Here is a 23,522-nt window from a genome sequence, read left to right on the forward strand (position 1 = left end):
GTCTATTAAAACATCATGTTTTGGCCGGCGCCGTGGCTCAATAGGCTAATCCTCCACCTTGCGGCGCCGGCACACCGGGTTCTAGTCCCGGTCAGGGCGCCGGATTCTGTCCCGGTTGCCCCTCTTCCAGGCCAGCTCTCTGCTATGGCCAGGGAGTGCAGTGGAGGATGGCCCAGGTGCTTGGGCCCTGCACCCCATGGGAGACCAGGAAAAGCACCTGGATCCTGGCTCCTGCCATCGGATCAGCGCGGTGCGCCGGCTGCAGCGGCGGCCATTGGAGGGTGAACCAACGGCAAAGGAAGACCTTTCTCTCTGTGTCTCTCTCTCACTGTCCACTCTGCCTGTCAAAAAAAAAAAAAAAAAAAAAAAACATCATGTTTTACACCAGAAATATAGTTTTTCCCTGTCAATTAAAAATGAACTTAAAAAGGAATTCCCTTTCTTATTCCTTAGAGTGCTTATCTCCCAGTGTTCTCACTTTAGTTTGTTAACCCATGTATTCTGACTTGGTTCTGTAGAGTATTTTTCTGGGTATAGAGTCTGGGCAGCCATTACGCTTTATCTTCCACTGTTTCTGTTGAGAAGTTGGCTGGCTGTCTCCCTGCTCTGCTGAGATGAGTATGTCTTTCTCAGGCTTCTGTCTGAACATTTCTCCCTTCTCTGGAGTTCAGTGGCTGATCACGGTGTGTGCATGTGTGGTTTTCTTTGTACTTACCTGTGGGGCGTGTCTGTTACACTCTTGAAATTTTTTTAACACATATTAGGCAATTTCCTGCCTGCCTTCCTAGTCTCTCTCCGTATGTAGTTTCAAGTTTCATTCTAAGTCAATGAACACTCGTTCACTCACTGTGAATAAGCCCCAACCCCAAAGGCAGGAACCCAGAGATCTGTTCCCTCTCTGCTCACCCACTTCTCTGGCAGCTGACTCCCTCCTTCTGGCTCAGCTCTGTCTCCTCTGGTCTTTCCGTCTCTCTCAGGTTCCCGGCTTTTGAGGGCCCCTCACCTTTGCCACTGTGTTTCCTGGTGTAACTTCACATGCACAGTGTGCTGTGCCCACCTGGGCCAGGGCGCCGGAAACCAGGGTCCCTCAGATACAGACCGGGAGGACAGAACGTGTGGGTCAGCAGCCTGGGTCTCTGGGCGCTTCTGTCCGCAGCTGGACTGCTACCCCGGGACCCATGGATGCCACAGAAGCCCCCTCCATCTCCAAGGACAAGACAGAGACGGGTATCACGGACACGCCACTCTGCCTCCTGCAGGGCTGTGTGCTTTTTTTTTTTTTTTTTTTTTGACAGGCAGAGTGGACAGTGAGAGAGAGAGAGAGACAGAGAGAAAGGTCTTCCTTTGCCGTTGGTTCACCCTCCAATGGCCGGCGCGCTGCGGCCGGCGCACCGCACTGATCCGATGGCAGGAGCCAGGAGCCAGGTGCTTTTCCTGGTCTCCCATGGGGTGCAGGGCCCAAGCACCTGGGCCATCCTCCACTGCACTCCCTGGCCACAGCAGAGGGCTGGCCTGGAAGAGAGGCAACCGGGACAGAATCCGGCGCCCCGACCGGGACTAGAACCCGGTGTGCCGGCGCCGCTAGGCGGAGGATTAGCCTAGTGAGCCGCGGCGCCGGCCGCTGTGTGCTTTTAAAGACATGACAGACAACCAACGATGGGAGCACTTCACAGAGTTCACAGAAAAAATGGAGTTAAACAATGAGTTTATTTTAGAAAAATGTTGAAGTCTACACACTTTTTTTTCACAGTACAAATTCTCCATGAACTCTTTGAAGACCCCATATAGAGCAAAGTCTAGAACTAACTGAAAAGGGGACTCAAAGCCAGGATTAAGGACATGTGAAATACAGCAAATAAACAGATCTGAAAATGTAGATAACAAGCAATTAATCAGGGAATTACCATCATCTCCGGGTAAGGAGATGAACGCTTGAGCTAAGCCAGGGGCTATGGGACAGAGAAAAAGACTAAATTTTCTTATACATCTTAACTATTCAGTTACTTATCTATATGGGTCTTACAGCATTCCACAAGTATTTGAGGCAATTTCAATAAGGTTAATATAGGACACTGATAAGACAGAAGCAGAGATGTGTGGGCCAAGCAGCTGGGGCCTTGTCCCCGCCATGGGAGACCTGGGGTGAGTTCCCAGCTCCTGGTTCCTCCCTGGGCCAGCCCTGTCAGATGCAGGCATGTGGGGAGTGAACCAGCAGATGGGAGATCTCCCTCTCCCCCCATCCCTCTCCCTCACCCTCTCCCTCTCCCTCACCCTTTCCCTCTCCCTCTCCCTCTTTCCCTCTCACTTTATCTCCTCTCTCCCTGCCTTTCAAATGGATAGACATATATAGATGATTGATAGATGATATTGATGATAGGCAAAATGTTTTTTAAAAGAGATAAGGATGGCTGACGCCGCGGCTCACTAGGCTAATCCTCCACCTTGCGGCGCCGGCACACCGGATTCAGTCCCGGTTGCCCCTCTTCCAGGCCAGCTCTCTGCTGTGGCCCGGGAGTGCAGTGGAGGATGGCCCAAGTGCTTGGGCCCTGCACCCCATGGGAGACCAGGAGAAGTACCTGGCTCCTGCCATCAGATCAGCGTGGCGCGGCGGCCACAGCGCGCCAGCCGTGGCGGCCATTGGAGGGTGAACCAACGGCAAAGGAAGACCTTTCTCTCTCTCTCTCTCTCACTGTCCACTCTGCCTGTCAAAAAAAATAAATAAATAAAAATAAAAATAAAAAAAAAAAAAAGAGAGAGATAAGGACAGGGCTGGCACTGTGGTATAGTGGGTAAAGCTGCCGCCTGCAGTGCTGGCATCCCGTATGGGCGCCGGTTTGAGATCCAGCTGCTCCACTTCCCATCCAGCTCTCTGCTATGGTCTGGGAAAGCAGTGGAAGATGGCCCAAGTCCTTGGGCCCCTGCACACACGTGGGAGACCCGGAAGAAGCTCCTGGCTCCTGGCTTTGGATCAGCACAGCTCTGGCTGTTGCGGCCAACTGGGGAGTGAACCATCGGATGGAAGACTTCTCTCTCTCTCTGCCTCTCCTTCTCTCTGTGTGTAACTCTGACTTTCAAATAAATAAATAATTAAATCTTAAAAAAAAAAAAAAAGAGAGAGAGAGATAAGGAAAAAGGCTGGCACCATAGCACAGTCAGTTAAAGCACTGGCCTGAAGTGCTGGCATCCCATATGGGTGCCAATTCGAGTCCCGGCTGCTCCTCTTCCATTCAAGCTCTCTGCTATGGCCTGGGAAGGTAGTGGAGGATGGCCCAGGTTCCTGGGACCCTGCACCCATGTGGGAGACCCAGAAGAAGCTCCTGGCTCCTGACTTTGGACTGGTGCAACACTGGCCATTGCAGCTATTTGGGGAGTGAACCTGCAGATGGAAGACCTCTCTCTCTTTCTCTCTCTGCCTCTCTCTTTCAAATTAAAAAGAGAGAGAGAGAGAGAGAGAGAGAGAGAGAGAGAGATAAGGAAAGAAAGATATGGGGCCAGCGCTGTGGCGCACCAGGTTAATGCCTCGGTCTGAAGCGCCAGCATCCCATATGGGTGCTGATTCTAGTCCCGGTTGTTCCACTTCCAGTCCAGCTCTCTGCTATGGCCTGGGAAAGCAGTAGAAGATGGCCCAAGTCCTTGGGCCCCTGTGTGGTGGAATGAGAAGGTGAAAAGGTCATGCTAAGATGGCCGCTGAGGTGAGAGGTGAGAAGGTCATGCCAAGATGGCCACTGACAACAGAAACTGCCTGGCAACAGGCCATGATTGGATGGCTTCGGAAACCACATGACAACAGAGCCTGACTGAGAACAGGCTGTGATTGGATGGTTTCAGAAACTGCCTGGCAACAGGCTATGATTGGTTAGGGCATAGACCTCCCCTTGACCAGACTGGCTGCCTTGGCTATATAAGCAGCTGTAGCAACTGAAATAAATGAGTCTTTGGGTTGCTCGCCTCTGGTCTGCTTTCACCCGACTCCTGGGGTCTGTGTGGTGACTCCGCACCTCTTGCTCCCACCATGCTCCTCCTCTCAGAAGGAATCCTTTCAGAACAAATCAACTGCAACACCCCTGCATCCACATGGGAGACCTGGAAGAAGCTCCTGGCTTCGGATTGGCACAGTTCCAGCTGTTGCAGCCAATTGGGGAGTGAACCAGCGGATGGAAGACCTCTCTCTCTCTCTCTCTCTCTCTCTCTCTCTCTCTCTCTGCCACTCCTCTGTGTATCTCTGACTTTCAAATAAATAAATAAATAAGTAAATAAATAAATAAGAGAGAGATAAGGGAGACAACCAGGATAGCTCTTGGAGATCTTGCTTCTCTATCTCTCTCACTAAGCCTCCCTCACATCTTGTAACTGCTTTAAAACCACTTCCCACAGCGTATCCTTTGCCTCCAGAACAGCCTCTCCAACATCCCAGGAGTGTCCAACACGACCCTCTCCTTCCACTCCTCTTACGGGCACTGCACCTACCAAGGACCCAAGACTGCGCCCCCACTGTGTGGGGATCCCACGTGGACTCTCTACCCGCCCCTTACACATCAAGGCCTCTTTCCCCATCCTTTTACACCAGACTCAGAACCCGACCAGGAACCCTGGTTAGGTGACCCTGAGCTGATTCAGGCCAGATCTTCTGTCCGTGCACCTGCCCTGTTGCCCACCTCCAAGGTGGGCACGTGCACAGCGTTCTCTGTGGATGCAGTTGTACTCTGGGAAGGGACATGAGCAAGCCTCTGATGCTAAGCTTTCTCTTTAGGCTGGAATCCATCTCCTCAACAGCCAGAAACACTCCTGTTATTACACTGCTGACCCCTGGGGGGCTCCCTACTTTTTTTTTTTTTTTTTTTTTTTTTTTACAGGCAGAGTTAGTGAGAGAGAGAGAGACAGAAAGGTCTTCCTTTTTCCGTTGGTTCACCCCCCAAGTGGCCTGGCCGTCATGCTGCGCCAATCCAAAGCCAGGAGCCAGGTGCTTTCTCCAGGTGCTTTCTCCTGGTCTCCCATGTGGATGTAGGGCCCAAGGACCTGGGCCATCCTCCACTGCCTTCCCGGGCCACAGCAGAGAGCTGGCCTGGAAGAGGAGCAACCAGGACAGAATCCAGTGCCCCAACCGGGACTAGAACCTGGGGTGCTGGCGCCACAGGTGGAGGATTAGCCTAGTGAGCCACAGCGCTGGCTGGGGGACTCCCTGCTTTAACCATGGGTACTAAACTGGGGAGCCATGTACTAGTTCATGTGATCTTAGCATGGCTCCTATTGGATTGACTGAGAGCAAAGCCAACAATCCCTATTACTTAACAAGAGGAAAGTTAGCATTTTTAGAGATTTATTTATTTAACTGAAAGGCACAGTTAAGAGAGAGAGAGATCTTCCATTCACTGATTAACTCCCCAAATGGCCACAGCAGCAGGGGCTGGGCATGGCCAAAGTCAGGAGCCAGGAACTCCATCTGGATCTCCCACGTGGGTGGCAGAGGTCCAATCACTTGGGCTACCTTGCACTGCTTTCCTAGGCACATTAACAGGGAGCTGGATTGGAAGCGGAGCAGGCGGGACTCAAGGTGGTATTCCGATACCGGATGCTGCCATCGCTGATGGTCTCTTTTTTTAAATTTTATTTATTTATTTTTTTGACAGGCAGAGTGGACAGTGAGAGAGAGAGACAGAGAGAAAGGTCTTCCTTTGCCATTGGTTCACCCTCCAATGGCCGCTGCGGCCGGCGCGCTGCGGCCGGAGCACCGTGCTGATCCGATGGCAGGAGCCAGGTACTTTTCCTGGTCTCCCACGGGGTGCAGGGCCCAAGCACCTGGGCCATCCTCCACTGCACTCCCTGGCCACAGCAGAGAGCTGGCCTGGAAGAGGGGTGACCGGGACAGAATCCGGCGCCCCAACCGGGACTAGAACCCAGTGTGCCGGCGCCGCAAGGCGGAGGATTAGCCTAGTGAGCCGCGGCGCCGGCCGCTGATGGTCTCTTAATCCACTATACTACAATTCCAGTCCTAGTTTACATTATTGATTATCACGGCTTCTTGGAACACTCCTTCTTTTCTACCCCTGCTGCACAGTTTGGGCAAATTTTAAAAGGTCTCTATGACATACTCATATAAGAAGTTTTCGTTCTTTTATTTTCTTTATTTGGCTTAGTTTTACTCTCACTTTGTAAAAAATAAAGCTGACTTGAGGTGCTTCTTGCATTAGGTTTTGTAAAAAATGTTCTATGTGTATTTTTACTGTTTCTTCATTTCCCACATTTATTAATTTCTGTTTTTTGCTTCGTTCTACTCTGTCTAAACTGTAGTCTGTCTCTCCTTCTCTCTCTGTCACTTTGCCTTTCAAATAACTATGTTAAAGATGTGCTTCAGATATGGAATAAAGATAATATGCATTTCCATGAGCTCTTTAAAAATAATTTTTTTATTTGAAAGAATGAGAGCAAGCGATATCAAACTTTCATCCATTGGTTCAATTCCCAAATGGCCACACGTCCAGGAAACAGGAACTCTATCCTGGTCTCTCACGTGGTTGGCAGGGGCCCAAGCACTTGACCCATCATCTGCTGCCTTCTCAGGCGCCTTAGGAGGGAGCGGATGGGAGGCAGAGTAGCCTGACTAAAAGCAGCGCTCCAGTATGGGAAGCTGGTGCTGCAAGTGGAGACCTGACCTGCTGTACCACAATGCCTCTCGCATATACTATATTCTACAAGAACTAAGTTATGATGAATTTCATATTTTCTGTACTTTATTTCTATAGAACTATATCCACAATAAACACTATATAATGATATACATTGAATGTGTATATATAAATATATTTCTTCCCTCGGAAACCATAAAGCATAACAAAGAGAATTCAAAGGCCAATTTTGAGAAGTCTAGAAGAAAGGCAGCAATTCACTCGATGTGTAAATCTATCCGAAAGCTGGTGCCAGCAGAGCTGCACGGGAGCTCTGCCGGGAGAACTGCCGGGGCCCCTGGGAGGGAAGCCGTGCCCAGGGTCCTCTGATCGGCAGAGCTCCAAAGGCACTGAGAGTCACAGGCTGGGTCCCTTGGTGGCCACAGTCAGTGAAGCCCCTTGAACTTGCTATGACTGGGAGAATCTGAGGGCATGGATACATAAAAGCACCCTATCTGAAGAAAATCCATCTTTCCAGAAACAGGAAAGGGAACGTTATTTGTGTCTCTGCATAGCCGAGTACCCACAGGAAATTCTGCACATAACTGATAGGGAAGACTCTAACTCATTCAAACAGGAGTGTTAAATAGGAACTAACACCACGTTCATCTAATGACAATTCACACTCTTAAGCATGAACAATAGCACAAAACATTTCTACAGAAATCATTCATCAAAAATATGTTCTCATGGGTTGGAAAAAAATACATCCAAGGATTTCGTTGTGAATTTAAAAATATTTTTAAAAAAGCAACTGCTGGCCGGCGCCGCGGCTCACTAGGCTAATCCTCCGCCTTGCGGCACCAGCACCCTGGTTCTAGTCCCGGTCGGGGCACCAGATTCTGTCCTGGTTGCCCCTCTTCCAGGTCAGCTCTCTGCTGTGGCCCAGGAGTACAGTGGAGGATGGCCCAAGTGCTTGGGCCCTGCACCCCATGGGAGACCAGGAGAAGTACCTGGCTCCTGCCATCAGATCAGCGTGGTGCGCCGGCCACAGCACGCCAGCCGCGGCGGCCATTGGAGGGTGAACCAACGGCAAAAGGAAGACCTTTCTCTCTGTCTCTCTCTCTCACTGTCCACTCTGCCTGTCAAAAAAAAAAAAAAAAAAAGCAACTGCCACTGTAAAATAACTCTACAAAGTAGGAAATACAATAATTTGAAAATGAAATAACAAAGCAACAGCAGGGATCAAAATGAGAACTGGAGAACTGAGAAAAGAGAATGACAGGGGCCAGCATTGCAGTGCGGCTGGCTGGGTTACTGCTTGGTGCACGTGTATCCTGTATGCGACTGCTGGTTTGTGTCCTGGCTCCTCCACTTCCAATCCAGTGTCTTGCCACTGTACCTGGGAAGGCAGTGAATGATGGCCCAGACCCTTGGGTCCCTGGAGACGCAGATGGAGTTCTAGCTCCCTAGTTTCTGCCTGGCCAAGCTGTTGCAGGCCTTCAGGGAGTGGATGGAAGATATCCCCTCCTCCCCGCCCTGGCACTCTGCCTTTCAAATAAATAATTTTTAACATAGAAGAAAAAATTAAAATATCACAGGAATGAAGACAAAATGAAAAGCGGTACTTCTGAGTCACAGATACAGAAAGCACAACAACATAGGGGATAAAAATGAAATAAGAGAGCATAATAAAACGAGAAAGATTAAGAGGTACAGAAACATCTTACATGCTTACACAGAAAATGGGGTTGTATTACAAATATAAGTATACAAAAAGAAGTGATATGGATTGGACAGATCAGGAAAAAACATTCCAGAAACAAGAATATTATAGGACTGTTGAAATTAAAATCTGAAACAGGATGACTTAACAGAAGATTTAGAAGAACCAAAGACAGAGATTTACCAAAAAGGATTTTGTCAAAAGACTAAAACTCAGGATGTGACAAAGACAGGTAAGGATACTAAAATATATGAGACACATACAGACACGGAGGATAAAGCGAGAAGGTACCAGATGGAAATAACTGGAGTTTCAGAAAGAAGATATCATGACAACAGACAAAAGGAAATATTTAAAGCAACACTGGTTAACGGTGCTGCAGAACAAACGAAGCATCGGAGCCCACAGGGCAGCATATCCCGGGCAGAAGGACTGGACACCCGCACAGCACCGGACACATCAGGATGAAACTTCAGAAGGCCACAGGCGGAAAGAGGATCTGGAAAACACCACAAGGCAGGGTCGCCTGCAAGGGACCAAGGCTCCCACGACAAAAGCCTCAATCGACAACGGGAGCCGGGAGGCAACAGGGTCGGGTCCTTGGTGCTGACAGAAATTATTGATCAGCTAAGAAATGCGAACCCAGTAAAATTCAACATTGTTTTTACAATTAAAGAAATGAATGAGGAAATTTACTTCTAAAAATGGACCTTAAAGAAACACGTGAGAATGCACTCCAGAGAAGAGGGAAAATCATCTGATACAAACGATCTGAGCCGCAAAAACATGGCCATGTGTGTGGAAGCCAAACCCAGCACGGCCAGGTTAGCATCACCGTGCTTTACAACTCCTCGTATTTGCTAACAGAGATGCCCGGGTCCTCTCGCCTGCGGAATGCAGCTACATGCATGGAGTAGCTAGTTGAGGACTCTGGAAGGTAACAGTGGTGGATAAGTTGGAGGAAAAGACCAGAAAGAATACCAGCAGTGGGCTTGCTACTTTTTCCCTCTAGTAACTTCAAGGCAGCCTGCAACCCAGAAGTGCAGGTCAGCACGGACAGAGGCTTAGGGACGGCCCTCAGTTCTGGGTCAGGGAGTGGGCAAGGGGTCTCCCTCCTGGAAGTTAGGGGAGCAGCAGTGGCGCCCTTTAAGCACACACACAGCTAAAGCAGCGGAATCTTCCCCAGTCAGAAGGGCTGTGCTCCCAAGTGGGTGGTGAAAGAAAAGAGACAGAGAGAGGGAAAGGGGGGAGGGGGAGAGACAGAGAGAGAGAGAGAGAGAAGGGGAGGGAGAGAGAGGGAAGGGGGAGGGAAGAGGGAGAGAGAGCTTCCATTGGCTGGTTCATTCCCCCAAATGGCCATGGTGGCCAGGACTGGACTCGGATGAAGCTGGAGTCAGGAGCTTCATCCAGGTTTCCCACGTGGGTGCAGGGCCCAAGGACACGGACCATCTTCTGATGTCTTTCCAGGTGAATTAGTAGGGAGCTGAATCAGAAGTGAAGCAGCTGGGACTTGAACCAGTGTCCACATGGGATACTGGCACTGCAGGCAGCAGCTTAATCCACTCTACCACAATACCAGCCCCAAGGAAGTTCTTCAGATAGGACAGAGATGATAAGAGAAGGAACACCAGGCACAAAGCAAGAACAAAAGGAATTTTAAATGTCTGGACAAACATGATAAGCTTTTTGTCTCCTAATGAATTCTTTCGAATATTTAATGTCTGAAAGCAAATGCTATAACGTTACTAATGGGTCCTTGATGCATGCAGATGAGAAGGGCTGTCAGGCTGCTTCCACCCTGGAGCCACCACTGCTTCTCCCTCTGTCCAGCCCGGCCTCCCTACCAGGGGACCTCCACCTCTCTGTACTCACTAGTCCCCGGGGCCATCCTGGTCCCTCTGGCTTCTCTCTGCCTGATTCTCTACTTTTCAATTCAACACCCACCCCCAAACATACCACACACATACACCACACACACACACACACACACACACACTCTCATCACAAGAAGCTGACGCTGCTCCTTTGGGCAGTGACTCCACCCGAACACATCTCTTCAGCTGCTAGAAACTTATGATTGCCTGCCTTAGGGACCACCTGTGACTGGGGTGCACTTCCATTTTGCAGACAGCAAGTACACGCAGCGCTTCCCCTCTGCCAGGGCTGCGGAAGGGGTGGACCTACCAGGGAGAGCTGGCACTGTGACTGCCCCTGAAGACAGCTGCATCAGACGGCCTACTGTTCTGAGAGCTGTCCACACCCACACACCCCCCAGGCCTCCTTCCTGGCATGTCCTTGCCTGGAAACCTGGACATGTTCTTTAACACTCAGCACAAGTGCCAAGTCATTCCCTCTCTGCCCGAATCCTTACTGCCCTTTGAGTCTACCTGTAGTCGTGTGTTTAATGTGCCATTTGACAATGGTTATCTGTGTCTCCCTAACCAGACAGCCAGCTCCCAAAGGAAGGGATCGAGTTCACTGCTGTATTTCCATTACCCATTACCTTCATCCACACATGCATTCAGACACTCATTAATCGAATATTAAATAAGCGTTCACAGTGTCTCCGTCACTGCAGGAGGCACTGCGATGCACATGTGAACGAGTCAGGGAGAGTCCGGGTCACCGTGGGGACCACAGTGGGTCACGCAGTGTCTGCCGTACAGTGAGCATTCAACCACTTGCTCACAGCCCCTCACGCAGGGATTCCTAGGGTCTCTCAGACATCAAATTTTTCACAGAGGCAAAGGCGTGGGCAGTTAAGTGGGCCCTGAGATGGTCCTGTGATGCCTAAATGCACCTCAGACTTGGTTTGTTAAAAACCAAACTAATCCTATTTCTCCACCCTTCCACTCTCTATGTACCGCACCTCACATCTCCGTAAGTGACACGATATAAATAGTGTTTTATAAGGGTTGGTGTGGTAGCTAGGAGGAGATGGATTAAAGCAGGGTGTTTATCATGGTCTAAGCGCTGAAGACGGACGGGGAAGGGAGATATTATGGGAGCAGAACTAACTGGACCTGGACGACAACGGAAGAAAATCAAAGGTAAAACCAATGTTTGAGCAGGTGACTTTGGGTGTATGTAACACCAATGACCAAACTGGAAAGCTTGAAGAAGGAATCCTTTGGAATGACTTGATTCACCTGGATGGGAGGCAAGTCCGTATATGGTGCTGGGTAAGAGAAAAGGAAGGATGTCCAACAGGTGGCAGAAAACAGAGACGTGGAGCTCTTGAGAGAAATCAGGTGTCAAAGAGGAGACTGGGGAGCCAACTGCACGGACGAAGAGCCCTTCAAGAGCAAAACAAGAAATGCAGCGCGAGGGGCGGGAACCCAAGACCCAGGCCTCGAGTACGCCGGTCTGTAGGTTAGAGAGCCCCAGCACAGGGACGAAGAAGTCAATGGCAGACAGGAAGGGGATTCAAGGCTAAGAGGGGTAATTATCATCTGACATTAATGTAAGTTTGTATTATATATGTGTTCATGCATGGGAAAAAGCATATAAGGATGTTCACCATACTGGCAGGAATACTTAAAAAAAAAAAAAAAACAGCTGAGGATGCTTCCTTGTAGCAGTGCATGAATTTTACAACTAGAAGGCACCGTTTTTATAATTGGCACCCACCCGCCGCAGCCACAGACCAGTGGTGATAAGCCGCTCTGCGCCCCCGCATCCCCCCCCTCCAGTCACCCTCCTCAGCTCCTCTCAGCAGTGTCCTCACCTCCTCCTCCCCACACACCCCTAATCTTCCCATGCCAGCCCTTGAGCTCTCTTGTCTCATTTCCTCAAAGTGCCCGTCAGCTGCTCTTGGCCAGGGTGGGGAACGCGAGCTTATCTCTGCCTCTGAGGTTTGCTCACGGTGCTTCTCATACCCCTTCCTTCCTGCCTAGTTACTGCTTCCATCTGTAACGATGCCTTCTTCCACAAGACCTCCAAGATGACAAAGGTCCACCTGGGACTGAAGCGTCACTGTGACCCTCTGCATCTTAACACTCACTCTGCTCGATAGTAACTGACGCAGGGACAGCTTGCCTCTGCATGGCACAATGCAGCTCACATCACTGCTTTAGATGAACTTTTACGTATGACAGAGAAACTGAGGCCCAGATAGGCTGCAGGCTGCACAGATTACGGATGGCTTAACAGGAACTAGATCCCAGAATTCCTGATCCCCAATTCAGGGCTCTTTTCAAGAAGTCTCCTGTGTTTGTATAGTGTTATTCCTTTTATGCCATCACAGCGTCTCTGGAGGTGTATCGTTTTTTTCTTATTCAAACTGTAAACAGAAAGTAAGTGACAGTGTAGAGTTCATGGCTCACTGGGATGAACCGACAATAGATTAAATAGGGGAAAACCACACAAATTTATTAAAGTGCATGCAGATATCACAAAGTACAATTACCTACAGCTCAACAAGATTCAGAAGCGTATGTAGCTTTTTTCCATAGGGAGGAGGATGGGAAATGTAGATAACTTTGAAGGCTTTTAAATGTTTTTAGGGAAAATGAACAGAGCTAGGAGACAACCTATTTTTCAGATGGGCCCCTGGAAGACAGTGACAGAATCTGCCCAGGCGTGGTCACAGTGCTCAGCCTCCTTTTCTGAGGCAGATCACAAGATTTAGGTGAGGAGGGGTGGCAGGGCAGTTGTGTTTCCTTTCTTGGTCTGGTCCTAATGTGGATAAGGGAATTCCAATGAGACCTTGTTGTGGAATTCCCCCTCCTCCCCCAGACCTAGGTCCACTTGCCCAACGCATGGCAAGCCAGTCACTGATGTCAAGTGGTGGAAGAAAGTATTGTTTATTGCAAATCACAGAGCAAGGAGCCTGGCAGCTATCACCCAATCCGGTATCCAAGGGTGGGAGCAAAGGCTCTTAGAAACTGAAGCTGGGGCTGACAGATGTGCGTCCAGCCTGTGGGCAAGCCCCTGCGTGGTCTGCAGTGCTCATGGGCCGCCTCTGAGTGGTGGGCAACGTGTTCCTTTGGGGATCTGGGGACGGAAAAGTGGCCTTCAGCCAGGCGGCAGTTACTCCTTGCTCAGGACAACAACGAACATCAAAGATGGGAGAGAAACGACTTCATGCGTCTTGTGAGCAAGGGCTCGTGGGGCTGGCTGTACCGTGCCCTCAGTTCAGGGAGTTTATTTTAGGATGCACCTGACAAGGAAACTTTAAGGGATGGGAGGGAGGCTTGGAGACCGTGGGCGACCAGGACCTGGCAGGATCCAGCCTCTGCACTGAGGGCACCGCACAGGGGCTTGGCTCAAGCCTTCCTGCAGCTGTTGGTGACGAGATCAGAGCGACTGCCTCTAACTGGGCTGAAGGTCTCATTTCAGTGTCGCTGCCCTTGTGATTGCGACTTTTCATAGTATGTGACTTATTATTTTTACAGGGAGAGAAACAGACCACATGCAATGACCAGATCCTGCTACTTGTTCCTGCTGCAGTCCCTCAAGTTCACTCCTCCATTCTCACCACCAAAACTTCCTTTCCTCCCCTTCCTGTGAAGGACTAGCGTGCCTCTGAAGCAAGGTAATAGTTAAATCGAAAAAAATCACAAAGAAAATAATGTATACAAAGCTGCAGATCTGGAAACTATTATGGAACTTGCCCTCCTGCCATTAAAAAAGAAATAAAGAAAATTGAGAAAATACAGGAAACAAAGTTTCAAACCTTGGGACACAGGTAGTCTAGGGCCAAGAAGGCAAATAAAAGAGATGGACCCTATAGTTGCCCAGGCTTTCTGCCTAGAGATGGCAGAGGGCCTGCAGCCCAAGACAGCAACACTGAATTGAGAAAACTGCGAATTGAGAAACCACGAGATTTCTGAGTTGAGAAAGTTGAGAGGTCACAGTTCCAAGGAAGCTGAGGCAGAATTTAGGGGGCAGCATGCCAGGCAGAAGAGAGCTGCCTGAGAAAGGGCTCCAGAAATTTGCAGTTTGGCTGAGGGCCAGTCTGACAAAGGGTGGGATTGACGAGGCTGGGAAAACAATTGCCAAGAGAACAAGTACTTGGAGATCTGTGAGTCAAAAAATTCCCGGAGCGCACACAGAGCTGGGAATTCCTCATGCGCCCAGCAGACAAGGGCGGAGAGGCCTCAGAGAATACAGGGGCTGTGCAGTCAAGATCCAGGAAGGGGAGCAGGCACTTGGTGCAGCAAACGAGATGCCACTCGGGATGCCCACGTCCCATATCGAAGTGCCTGGGTTCAAGTCCCAGCTCTGCTTCTTATTTCAGCCTTCTGCTACTGGTCCAAGCTGGAACGTGAGGATTCATCATTCCTGTACAGTTGGTCCTTAGTAGCCACAGCAGACTGCTTCCAGGACACTTACAGACTCCAAATTTCACAGAGGCTCAAGTCCCTAACGTAAAATGGTGCAGTACTTGCAAATAACTCACACTTACCCTCCTGTATGCTTCCAAGCATCTGTGGGTGATGTATGATACCCAATACAAGGAAAATTCTTTGTTAATAGCTGCTATACTGTATTATTTAGAGAATAATGACAAAAAGTAATGTCTGTATATATTCAGGGCAGGCATAATTTTAAATATATATTTTCAACCTGTGGTTGGCTGAATCCAAGGAAGTGGATTCTAAGGATATGGACAGCCAAGGGTACTTGCACACAGGCAAAATAAGGAAGAAGGCTAATCATTGCCTTAATGTTAGCCTTGGAAAAGGATTGAAAAAAAATCTAAAAGTTCATCAACAGATGATTGGCTAAATACAGTACAGCATATCCATACAATGGATATTCTGCAGCTGAAAAAAAAAGGAAGTGTTCTGTGCTGATACAGAAAGGTTTTCAAATGCCAATGAAAATGGCAAGATTAAGAGCAGCGTGTTTTACTGAGAAAGGATGAGGAAGACCTTTACAATCTTGTGAAAGATTTTTGAACAAAATTGAACAGGACACAAGAAGTGGAAAGACTTCCCCTGTTCATTGATTGGGGGAATTAATATTGTTAAAATGTCCATACTACCCAAATCCGTGTATATATTTAATGCAAGCCCCATCAAAATACTAATGCCATTCTTCACTGAACTATAAAAAACAATCCAAATGGAAACACAGAAGACCCCAAATAGCCAAAGCAATCATGACTAATAAGAACAAAGCCACAGGCATCACAATACTAGATTTCAAGTCTATTATAGAGCTATTGTAATCAAAACAGCATGGTAAAGGCATCAAATAGACACCTAGACCAGTGGAAAAGAATAGAAATCCCAGAAATAAATCTACATATCAATAGCCAACTTGTCTTTGACAAAGGAGTTAAAAACATACCCAGGAGAAGCGACAACTGAAGCAAGCCCCAACCCCTACCTCTCACCTGGACAAAAACAACTCAAAAAGGACCAAAGATCCAATTTTTTTTTTTTTTTTTTTTTTTTTTTGGATAGTGAGAGAAACAGAGAAATGTCTTTCTTTTACCGTTGGTTCACCCTCCAATGGCCGCCACGGCTGGGGCCGGCACACTGCACTGATCCGAAGCCAGGAGCCAGGTGCTTCTCCTGGTCTCCCATGGGGTGCAGGGCCCAAGCACTTGGGCCATCCTCCACTGCACTCCCGGGCCACAGCAGAGAGCTGGCCTGGAAGAGGGGCAACTGGGACAGAATCTGGCGCCCTGACCGGGACTAGAACCCAGTGTGCCGGTGCCGTGGCTCAATAGGTTAATCCTAACTGGTAGCTTTGGGAGCTGCAAAGAGGGAAGGCCTGTACTTCCGGGGAAGAAAGTCCTTGTCAAGGTCCCCGCGGGTGCCTAAAGGTCAACCAATGAGGATCAGACCCGCCTCAACCTTTAACCCCCATGCCCTGAATCTATAAAAGGAGCCCTCCCATTCTCTGACACGTGACTTCCCCGGCACCCGCTCTGTTGCTCTGTTGGAGCCATGGAACCTCGCCCGGGAGCGGAACCCCAATAAAAGCCTGTGAATTAATTGATTCGTCTGCCTGGGAAAATTTGTTGCGCCAGACACCTTGCACAAAATACGAAACTTTTAGAGGAAAATATAGGGGAAACACTTCAAGAGATTGGCTTTTTTGAAGACCCCTAAGCACAGGCAACAAAAGCAAAAATTAACATAATTAAATTAAGCTAGGAAGCTTCCATACAGCAAAAGAAGTAATCAACAGAGTGAACAGAAATCAACAGAATGGGAGAAAATATTTTAAAACTATTCATCTGACAAAGAATGAATATCTAAAATATGTGAGGAACTTAGAAAACTCACCAAATTAACTACCAATCCAGTTTTTAAAAAATGGGCAAAGGATTTGGATATTTCTTAGAAGAAATATAAATGGCCAACGAATACATTTTAAAATGCTCAATATCATTAGCCACCAGGGAAATGCAAATCTAAACCATAATGGGACATTATCTCACTCCATTTAGATCAGCTATTATCAGAATGACAAACAATAAATGCTGGAAAGGGTGTAGAGAAAAGAGAACTCTTACACACAGTCATGGGAACACAGGCTAGTCACGCAATTATGGACATTCCTCAAAAACTGAAAGTAGATCTCCCACATGGCCCAGCTATCCCACTTCTGGGTAAGTATCCTGAGGACATGAAATAGGCTCATGAAAAGCAAAACAAAACAAAAACCAACGCATGTGCATTGCAGCACTACTCACAGTAACCAAGATCTGGAATCAACCTTGCTAGGAAAACTGCAGTCTTGTCTATGGTGCGATCTGCACCTTGATTTACCTCCTATGCCCTGGCTCCCGCCGCCATTGCTGGAAGTCAGGTGGCCACATGGCCCAACCACCAGTGTCAAGCTCCACCCCCATCCTAATGGGATTCGCTGCTCCTGCTTCCCTGCCTGCCCACCGGCAAAGTTTTAAAAGGGCCTGTTCCTGAACACATGGCTCTCTTGGCTCCTCTCCTCTCTCTTGGCTTCTCTCTTCTCTCCTCACTAGCTCCTCTCCTCTCTGTCTCTCTTATACTCTCCTTCTCTCTCTTTTGCCCTCTTTGGCCCTTCCATGCAGCCTGCTGGGTTTTCCCCCAAAAAACCCTTTCCCTTACTCCGGTGTTTGGTGTGTTTTGTGACGGCCTAACAGAAATACAGAACAAACCTAGCCATCCATCAACAGATGAATGGATAACATGCTATATATACACAATGGAGTATTATTCTACCATATAAAATAATGAAATCTTTTGTTTAAGGTTTACTTATTTGAAAAGCAGACAGGGAGACACAGAGCTTCCATCTGCTGGTTCACTCCGCAAGTGGTCACAGCAGCCAGGGCTGAGTGAGGCTGAAGCTAGGGGGATGGGAGGAGGTTGGACAGAGAGTACTGAACACAGTGGTGAATGTACCAGGTTTTGGGGTTTTGCAGCACTGTGGGGTGACTACGGGTCACAATGGTGAACCATATCCTGCATAAAGAACTGAAAGAGAAGAGTCAGCAGGCTCCAAACACAAAAAAAGGTACAGGAATGGAGAGGCCTGGTCTGGTCAATGTAAGCTCTATGTGTGTGTATGTATGTGTATGTGTGTGTGTGTGTGTGTGTCTGTGTGTCTGTGTTAAAAGCTGCCTTGTAGGGCAGGTGCTGTGGCATAGCAGGTAAAGCCGCCACCTGTATCCCATATGGGGCCAGTTCGAGTTCCAGCTGTTCCACTTCTGATCCAGCACTCTGTTATGGCCTGGGATAGCAGTAGAAGATGGCCCAACTCCTTGGGCCCCTGCACCCGCATGGGAGACCCAGAGGAAGCTCCTGGCTCCTGGCTTCAGACTGGCGCAGCTCTGGCCATTGTAGCCATTTGGGGAGTAAACCAATGGATGGAAGACCTCTCTCTCTCTCTCTCTCTCTGCCTCTGCGTAACTCTGCTTTTCAAATAAATAAATATTTTTTTTTAAAAAGCTGCCTTGTACCCCTTAAAATATGCAAGTATTACATATTCATCTAGAATTTTAAAATAAATTTTTAAAAATAATGGTGTTTATTAATTTTGGCAGAATGGAAAGAACACATATATGTATGTTAAGCTCCTGCATAGGATCCCTGCATCCCACATAAAATGCCTGGTTTGAGTCCTGGCTACCCTGCACTTCTGATCCAGCTTCCTACTAATGCACCTCGCAGGCAGTGGATGATGGCTCAAGTACTTAGATTCCTGTCACCCATGTGAGAGACACGGATGGAGCTCCTGGCTCCAAGTTTGGGCCTGATCCAGCTGACTCTAACCCTGGCTGTTGCAGGCAACCAAGGACTGAACCAATGGGTGGAAGATTGATCTCATTCTTCCTTTCTCTCTCGCTTTTAAATATGTCTTAAAAAAAAAAAAAAAGTTAACAGGGGCAGGTATTGCAGGCAGAGTGCTAAGCCACCACTTTGGGTGCCCACCTCCCATGTCAGAGGGCCTGAGTTTGAGTTCCACCTCCACTTCCCATACAGCTTCCTGCTAACGCATGACTCAAGTTCTTGGGTCCCAAACACGTAGGAGACTTGGATGGGATTCCCTGGCTTTCACCTGGTCTAGCAGTGACTTTTGCAGGTATTTGGGAAGTGAACAGGAGATAGAAGATTCTCTCTTTTTCTCTGCTGTTCTTTCAAATAAATAAATAAATGTTTAAAAGAAAGAAGAACAGTGTATTTACTATGCTATCTTTTACATTCATTTACTTTTCTGAACTGTTCATAAAGAAACTAAAAAATAATTGATGCCATGGTCACCAGGAAGGAGGTGGGTGAGAACTGCAAAGAAGGGGACAGAAAGAGGAGAACTTTCCATTCTATGTCTTGTTACTTACTCCAAAAAATAATGCACTTCCAAGTACTTAAAGACGATAGTTATTAGAATAATATCACGGGGGATGGTGCTGTGGCATAGCAGGTAAAAGCCTTGGCCTAAAGAGCTGGCATCCCATATGGGTGCTAGTTCGAGTCCCAGCTGCTCCACTTCCAATCCAGCTCTCTGCTATGGCCTGAGAAAGCAGTGGAAGATGGTTGAAGTCTTTGGGCCCCCCCACCTACATGTGAAACCTGGAAGAAGCTGCTGTCTCCTGGCTTAAGATTGGCCCAGCTCTGGCTGTTGTGGCCATTTGGCGAGTGAACCAGCAGATGGAAAACCCTTCTCTTTCTCTCTCTGTCTCTACCTCTCTCTGTAACTGTCTTTAAAATAAATAAAAATAAATCTTTTTTTTTTTTTTTTTTTTTTTTTACAGGCAGAGTGGACAGTGAGAGAGAGAGACAGAGAGAAAGGTCTTCCTTTTGCCGTTGGTTCACCCTCCAATGGCCGGCGCGGCTGGCACGCTGTGGCCGGTGCACCACGCTGATCCGAAGCCAGGAGCCAGGTGCTTCTCCTGGTCTCCCATGCGGGTGCAGGGCCCAAGGACTTGGCCCATCCTCCACTGCACTCCTGGGCCATAGCAGAGAGCTGGCCTGGAAGAGAGGCACCGGGACAGAATCTGGCGCCCCGACTGGGACTAGAACCTGGTGTGCCAGCGCTGCAAGGCAGAGGATTAGCCTATTGAGCCACAGCACTGGCCAAAAATAAATCTTTAAAAAAATAATATTATGGTGAGCAATTTACCACTGAGTGTCTAGAAATATAAAAATATTCACGATGTTTTCCTTATTAGTTCCTCTCCTGGGAGTTTACTGTCCAGAAATCATCCAGTTGAGGAATAAATGTGCAAAATGATTTTTAACACTGTTACCACAAAATGTAAAATTCACAGGGCTGAAGTAGTCATTGCCATCTACTAAATGGAATGAACAAATGAAATACACGTAGCTCCTCCCAGTACCCAGGTCAGAGCCTGTAAATACCATTCTCCTCTTTGAGGAAACAGCTGATCCTAGGGCCACAGCAGGTAGGGTACAGGTGAGCCTGGGAGATCTCTTAGTGTCAGAGATGAGAGAGTGCCCCCTGCCCCCAAAAGGAAGAGGGACGCAGGAGCAGACCTGAAAGAGCCACCCTGGTCAAAACTGGATCAATTTGGGGGAAAAAATAAATACTGTAGGATTATCACCCCATATATAAAATAAGTAAGCATACTAATACAAATAAATTACTCCATAAGTAATTAAGTGGGGAGAAGAAACAAAATTCCTTACAGAATCCCAAATCACCGTGAGCTACCGCCCGTCCAGGAGGAAGAGCTCCCCCTTCTGAGTGCGGGCTGGACTTCTGAGTGTGACTCACTTTCACAATACAAAGCAGAAAAAGGGAAGAACAGTAACTTTGCAGTGAAGAAACCTGGCCATCACTACCTTAAACACCTGGACTTCATGTGCTACTTTGTATGAGGGTCCTTCAAAACATCCATAGGGGGTTGGGGCGGTGGCTAGTGCTGAGGCATAGTAGGTTAGGTCTCTGCCTGAGATGCCGGATCATGTCCCAGCTGTTCCTCTTCTGATCCAGCTCCCTGCTGATGGCCTGGGAAAGCAGTGGAGGATGGCCCAAGTGCTTGGGCCCCTGCACCTGCATGGGAGACCAGGAAGAAGCTCCTGGCTCTTGGCTTCGGCTCAGCCCTGCTCCAGCCACTGCAGCCATTTGGGGAGTGAACTAGCAGGTGGATGACCTCTCTCTCAGAGACACCAAGATGGCGGAATAGGGAGGGAATTTAGTGCTCTACTCCAGGGGAAGATAGTTAAAAAAAAAAAAAAAAAAAAAAGTGGAGAGAGTACAATCTCGGAGAAGAGTTAGGGAAATGGCAGAGGAAACTCCATGCAAATTAGACACTGTGGATCTCTGAGGAGGGTGTGGACATGCACAGCTCAGGACCCCAGCAGCCAAGAGCCTCAGCACCAGAGAGAGTGAGGTGAGACCACACTGCAGCAGCCCAAGCCACTGGCGATAAAGCTGTGGGAAGAGCCTGGTGTGAGTCCTGCTTGGAGCCCCGTGGGGAACACATACCTGCCAACCTAGAGGAGAAAAAAGGGGGGCACGTTTCTTTCTCCCCAACCACTGGCAATGGTGTTTTGTAACTAGCTGAGAGAGAGCAGGCACCATTTTGGACATACGTAACAGCTGCACCAGCTCATGTCCACGCACCCAGCAACCAGCCAAGAAGAGAAGCCAGAGTCTGGCTGGAAGAATTGAAGGGGGCTGGGTGCTTGTGACTGTGGGAGCCCTATGTGCGGGGACTGTGAAAACACTGTGTCCGTGTGTAAGGGTGCAGGGTGTGGCTGGGTCTTTGGGTAGCCATGCGGGCAGCTCCACATGCTCAGGGCTCCTGGATTCCCTGGTGAGGGTCATTGCGCAGGATCCATGCTCACATGGAGGACTGCACAGATCCTTTGTGTGGCTCTTGTGGCAGTGTAAACAAATATTTACCCACTGGGGCTAGCAACCAGGCACTGGTCTCCTTGGAGGAGAGGAGGTAAGTGTAACACTATGCCAACAGAGAAGATTAAATCTCCCCTCTGATTAAAAAAAATTACCACAACCACTTTGGGTGTCACCTTGGACACTCCCCTCACCCTGGAGCACTGAGCAGAGCTCCCTGGCCACCCCCAGCACACGCCTCAGGGTATTCACTGAAAGAACAGACACTCCACTAATCCACAGAGGCATAATCCAAAGATAAAAACCACCATAGGGAAAAACAAAAACAAAAACAAATGCCTCAAATAAATGCAGCAATTCAAGAAACAAGAATAAGGAAGATTCTTTAATAAGGAAGACATGATATCTCCAAAGGAACACAACAGCACTTCAATACTGGAATGTGAAAATGAAGAGATTGAAGAAACACTGGAGACGGAATTAAAAAAAATGATTACTTACAAGTAATCAGAAGCAAATCCACAAATTAAAGACATATGTACATGACACGAATGAACACTTTTCCCATGAAATTGACATTTGAAAGAAAAATCAAAAATATGGTGGAAAGCCTTAACAACAGACTCAATGAGGTACAAGAAAGAATATCCGAGTTAGAAGGCAAATCTGGGGCCAGTGCTGTAGCATAGTGGGTAAAGCTGCCACCTGCAGTGCCAGCATTCCATATAGGCACTGGTTCAAGTCCCAGTTGCTCCACTTCCAATCCAGCTCTCTGCTGTGGCCTGGGAAAGCAATGGAGGATGGCCTAGGCCCTTGGGCCCCAGTGTCCATGTGGGAGACCTGGAAGGGGCTCCTGGCTCCTGGCTTCAGATTGGCGCAGCTCCAGCCATTACAGCCAATTGAGGAGTGGACCGTCAGAAGACCTCTCTCTCTCTCTCTCTCTCTCTCTCTCTCTGCCTCTCCTTCTCTCTGTGTGTAACTCTTTCAAATAAATAAATAACTTTAAAAAAACAATAAGACAAATCTCTGGAAATTTTAGTCAGACAGAAAAAAAAAAAAAAGAAGAAATCAGAAAACTAAAAAACAGTGTTGGAGGGGCTGGCGCTGTGGCATAGCAGGTAAGGCCAGTACCTGCAGTGCCAGCATCCCATATGGGTGCCAGTTCGAGTCCCAGTTACTCCACTTCTGATCTAGCTCTCTGCTACAGCCTGGGAAAGAGTGGAAGATGGCCCAAGCCCTTGGTGCCCGCACCCGTGTGGGAGACCTGGAGGAAGATCCTGGCTCCTGGCTTCAGATCGGCTTATCTCTGGCAGTTGCGGCCATTTGGGGAATGAACCAGTGGATGGAAGACCTCTGTTTCTCTCTGCCTCTGCCTCTCTGTAACTCTTCATTTCAAATAAATAAATAAATCTTAAGAAAAAAGTGTTGGAGACTTATGGAATACTGTCAAATGACCCAATATACTGGTCTTAGGAGTTTCTGAAGGCATGGAAAGAGTTGATTAGAAGGCCTTTTTAGTGAAATAATTATAGAAAACTTCCCTAATTTGGAGAAAGTGACATCCAAGTACAGGAAGCACATAAATCTCCTAATAGACATGACCAGAAAAGATCCACACCATGATACACTGAAGTCAAACTTTCCACAGTAAAACATAAAGAAAAAATTCTAAAATGTGATGAGAGAAATGCCAGATTGTGTTCAGAGGATCTCCAATTAGACTCACAGCTGACTTCTCATCAGAAACTCTATAGGCTAAGATAAAATGGCAAGATGTACTCCGTTTCTTAAGAGAAAAAAACTGTCAACCCAGAATACCGTACTCTGCAGAGCTCTCATTTACGAATTAAGGTGAAATAAAGACCTTCCACATAAACAAAAATTGAAAAAATTTGTCACCACCCATCCAGCCTTACAAAAGATGCTTA

General features: G+C 48.1%; 1 long non-coding RNA gene across 4 annotated transcripts in view; it reads right to left on the bottom strand.

Moving 5' to 3' along the window:
* Nucleotides 1–23,522, bottom strand: part of LOC103351478 (uncharacterized) — a 109,326-nt gene that overhangs the window by 3,810 nt on the left and 81,994 nt on the right. The window lies entirely within an intron of this gene.

The sequence above is a fragment of the Oryctolagus cuniculus genome, chromosome 17 (assembly GCF_964237555.1).
Source record: "Oryctolagus cuniculus chromosome 17, mOryCun1.1, whole genome shotgun sequence".
In the NCBI taxonomy this organism is placed as follows: domain Eukaryota; kingdom Metazoa; phylum Chordata; class Mammalia; order Lagomorpha; family Leporidae; genus Oryctolagus; species Oryctolagus cuniculus.